Source organism: Henckelia pumila, chromosome 4 (genome assembly GCF_033568475.1).
Source record: "Henckelia pumila isolate YLH828 chromosome 4, ASM3356847v2, whole genome shotgun sequence".
In the NCBI taxonomy this organism is placed as follows: domain Eukaryota; kingdom Viridiplantae; phylum Streptophyta; class Magnoliopsida; order Lamiales; family Gesneriaceae; genus Henckelia; species Henckelia pumila.
Genome location: NC_133123.1, coordinates 38,988,611 through 38,993,540, shown reverse-complemented (window position 1 = coordinate 38,993,540; position 4,930 = coordinate 38,988,611). Strand labels below are relative to the sequence as shown.

The window sequence follows — 4,930 nt, the reverse complement described above, 5'->3', positions numbered from 1 at the left end:
GCCGGCTCTGCATGTGTTTAGTCCTGGCCAGTGCGGCTATAGGTTTGTAAATTGGAGTTGTGACTCTATTTTCGAGTATATATTGCTGGTTATGTTGTACAGGTTTTTGGGATGTCCTATTTACGAATAGGTCATGCCGAAATTTCTGTAGGCCCAAACGCAAATTTTTAACTCGTTTTCGCTGTTTACATTAATTAATCCTGGTTGTTTGATCATTAAATATTAAATCAGGACACGGGCCCTTTCATTTGGTATCAGAGCGTATACTGGGATATGCTCGAATTAGAGTCTAGGACACTCGAGTTTAGACACTAACAAAATGGTTGTGTATGTGTGTGATTACTTGTTCTTACGTGACTTACTTGTGGTGTTTATTTTTGAACGTATTTGTTAGAACCAGTAGTTCTTGGCTTTAGAATTAGTTTATGAATTCTATTAGAACTCTGAGTTCCTATCACAGTTTTCTGTTTGTTAAGATATTTTTGCCTGTATTTAAATCCTTGTGTCTTGTAGAATGGCACCAGGAGGAAGAGGTAGAAAAGGAAAGGAAGTTGTAGAAGAGTCTGCAGCGGAAAATGTTAGAAATCTTGATGATATTGTCAGGGGAAGACGTGGTCGACCAGCTGTTCAGCCTCCGAAAGATGTGGAATTAGAGGTGGAACAACAACCACGGGTAAATCCTGAAAAAGGAAAAGCGATTCAGGCTGAGGCTGATCCAGTAGCCCAATTGACTGAGAAAATGGGAGGAATACGATTAATAATTTCTCAATTTCAGGATTTGCATCCGCAAAAGTTCTTTGGCAATGAAGGAAGTGAGAAAGCTGCTAGTTGGTTGAAAAGTATCAACAATATGTTTAATGGATTAGAATATCCTGATGACATTCGACTGAAGTTAGTTCCTTTTCAGCTGAAAGACCGAGCGCAACTGTGGTGGGAAACGACAACAGAAACACTTTCTGATTCTGGTGAAAAGATCACATGGGAAGTATTTTGTAAGCAGTTTGCACAAGAATATGCACCACCATCATACTATTCTGCTAAAGAAGATGAATTTAATCTGTTGGTGCAAGGCAATAAATCTGTTGCTGAATATGCTTCTCAGTTTTCTGCTCTTTTGCCTTATGTCCCACATGTTGCAAAGAATGATCGGTCAAAGCTTTCACATTTTCTGAAGGGGCTTACACGAACAATCCATACTTTGGTGACTACTGAAACTCCATCTACTTATATGAAAGCAGTAGAAAAGGCCAAGAAAATTGAAGCAAGTCTACTCAGGGGTGAACCACAATCAATCCCAGCATCTGTTCCTCAAGGAGCTGGAAGCAGTTCACAGACACCAATGGGTTTACCTTCATATCAGCCTACGCAATCTTCTCAGCAAGCGAAAAGGCCTTGGTTTAAAGCTAGAGGGAAGCCATTTAAAAAGAAACCACAGTCTAGTTCCTTCAGTTCCAGTGGTAGTCATGGTGGAAGTTCAGTTGGATCGTCTGGAAGAGTGTACTGTGACAGATGTGGTGGTAATCATTTGAGTGCACATTGTACAGGATTTCCAGGAACTTGTTATACTTGTGGGCAGGCTGGACATTCGTCTCGAGTATGTCCAAATGCTGGAAGACAGCAATTTCAGCCACAACAGTTTGGCCAGTTTTCTGGACGACCATCATTCAGACCATATGCTCTTGTACCACAGTTTGCTCCTACACAGCCTTATATTCTAGTACAGTCCACTCAGCAGCCTAGGTATCCATCTCCTCAGAGTCAGCAGCGTTTTCCAGGTCCACAGCAGGCTCAAGTCCATGCTATGACTCAGGATCAGGCACAAGATGCACCTGGGGGAGTTATTGCAGGTATTTGTTATATTTTTGAGTATCCTGCACGTATCTTGATAGACACAGGAGCATCTCATTCATTTTTATCTGTTACATTTGCTGATGAGCATGAGATTGCTTTTACTTCGTTATTGGATACTGTGTCTGTTGCTACTCCTGCTGGTGTTTTCTTGATGTCTAATGAGATAGTTTTGAATTGTGTGATTAGATTTGAGGATAAGATAATGATAACCAATCTAATCAAACTAGCTATGTCTGATTTTGACTGTATCTTGGGTATGGATACACTGATGAATTATAGAGCTACGGTTGATTGTTTCCATGGCATTGTGAGATTTAGACCGTATTATGGCAATAAGTGGAATTTTTATGGTAGTGATTCACAATCTCGCATTCCATTAGTATCGGCAATGGAAATGTTTAGATTATTGTCGATAGGAAATGAAGGATTTATGATTTATGCTCTTGATGCGACGAAGGAAGAGAAATTGAAAGTTTTAGATATTCCTGTCGTTAAGGATTTTCCTGATGTATTTCCTGATGAGATTCTGGGTTTTCCGCCTCAAAGGGAAATAGATCTTAGCATTGAATTAATGCCAGGGACAAGTCCTATTTTCCGAGCTCCATATCGATTAGCTCTAGCAGCATTGAAAAAACTCAAGACGCAATTGCAAGATTTGCTGGAAAAAGGTTATATTAGACCAAGTGTATCACCTTGGGGTGCTCTAGTCTTGTTTGTGAAGAAGAAAGACGGAACGATGAGAATGTGCATCGATTATCGGCAATTGAATCAGGCTACTGTGAAGAATAAGTATCCTTTGCCACGAATTGATGACTTGTTTGATCAGTTGCAGGGTACATCTGTATATTCTAAAATTGATCTTCGTTTCGGATATCATCAACTTCGAGTTCGAGAGGAATATGTTTCCAAGACAACATTTCGAACGCGTTACGGACATTATGAATTCTTAGTTGTGCCTTTCGGGTTGACTAATGATCCAACGGTTTTTATGGATTTAATGAATCGTGTGTTTCGAGAGTTTATAGATCGATTTGTTATCGTTTTCATTGATGACATTTTGATTTATTCTAAGTCAAGGAAGGAGCATAAAGAACATTTGACATTAGTACTTCAGAAACTCAGAACATCACAATTATATGCTAAGTTTTCTAAGTGCGAGTTTTGGTTAGATAGAGTATTATTTATAGGACATGTGATATCAGCACAAGGGGTATCTGTCGATCCTAGTAAAATTGAAGCTGTTCTTAATTGGTCTCGACCAACCAATGTCTCTGAGATTCGTAGTTTTTTTGGGTTTGGCTGGATATTATAGGCGTTTCATCAAGGGATTTTCCGAAATAGCTAGGCCTATGACTATATTGACGCAAAAAGATCGACGTTTTGTGTGGACTGAGGAATGTGAAGCTAGTTTTCAGACTTTGAAAGAGAAATTGACTACGGCTCCAGTACTAGTATTACCTTCAGGCTCAGGTGGATTTGTTGTCTGTACAGATGCTTATTTGAATGGACTGGGTTGTGTTTTGATGCAAAATGGACGCGTGATTGCGTATGCATCTCGTCAATTGAAACCACATGAGACTCGTTATCCAGTTCATGATTTAGAATTGGCTGCCATTGTGCATGCATTGAAAATATGGCGTCATTATCTGTACGGTGAGCAGTTTGTGATTTATTCCGATCATAAGAGTCTGAAATATTTATTCACACAGTCTGATTTGAATATGAGACAACGTCGATGGTTGGAACTGATTAAGGATTTTGACTGTGATATTCAATACCAGCCAGGAAACGTGAATCAAGTTGCAGATGCTTTGAGCAGAAAAGTTCATACTAAGATGTTGGCATCGTTAACTATTTCTAAAGTTCATGAGCATTTGAGAACTTCAGGATGGACTTATCGAGCTAAAGGTAATCATTTCATAGTTTCATCTATACAAGTTGAACCACGAATAATTTTGAAAATCAAAGCAGCACAAAAGACTGATCCATACATTCATCACTTGAAAGAATTAACTCCACCTGGTCAGTCAGGGAAATTTCTTGTTTCTTCTGATGGATGTTTGCGTTATAATGGTAGACTTGTGGTTTCGAATTTGATAGATTTGAAATACGATATACTATGAGAAGCTCATTGTAGTCGACATAGTGTACATCCTGGAATTAGAAAGATGTATCATATCTTGAAAGCCCATTACTGGTGGGAAGGTATGAAGAATGATATTTCTGATTTTGTGGCTAAGTGTTTGACGTGTCACAAGTTAAGGCTGAAAGAATGAGACCAGGTGGTATGTTACTTAGTCTTGAAGTACCACAGTGGAATTGGGAACACATTACTATGGATTTCGTGACACACCTACCTCGATCTAATCGTGGTTGTGATGCCATTTGGGTTATTGTGGATAAATTGTCTAAATCTGCCCATTTTATTCCATATGATCGTACGTGGACATATACGAAAATGGAAAAAATGTACATTGATCAGATAGTGCGATTGCATGGTGTGCCAGTTACTATAGTATCAGACCGTGATCCCAGATTTACTTCTAAGTTTTGGTCTAGTTTGCAATCAGCTTTGGGTTCTAAATTGGCCATGAGTACTGCCTATCATCCACAGACAGATGGTCAATCTGAAAGGACTATTCAGACGCTTGAAGATTTATTACGAGCCGTTGTGATGGATTTTAGTGGTGGTTGGCAAGAATCTTTAGCTTTGGTGGAATTCTCTTACAATAACAGTTACCAAGTATCTATCGGGATGACACCATTTGAAGCCTTGTATGACAGAAAATGTGGATCTCCGATCTGTTGGGAAGAAGTAGGAGAACGACAGTTTTCAGGACCAGAGTTTATTCAAGAGATGAAAGAAAAAGTTGAACTGATTAGGAAAAGAATGAAAGCAGCCCAGGATCGTCAAGCCAGCTATGCTAATAACAGACGTAGACCTTTAGAATTTCAGGTTGGCAATTTTGTTTTCTTGAAAGTATCACCATTTCGTGGTACTATGAGATTTGGGTGTAAAGGGAAATTAGCTCCTCGTTATATCGGTCCATACGAGATTGTTGAGAAGATTGGTATTTTA

General features: G+C 39.1%; 1 pseudogene; it reads left to right on the top strand.

Annotated features, from left to right (window-relative positions):
- Window positions 1-514: 514 nt before the first annotated feature.
- Window positions 515-3,974, top strand: LOC140860883 (uncharacterized; annotated as a pseudogene).
- Window positions 3,975-4,930: the final 956 nt, after the last annotated feature.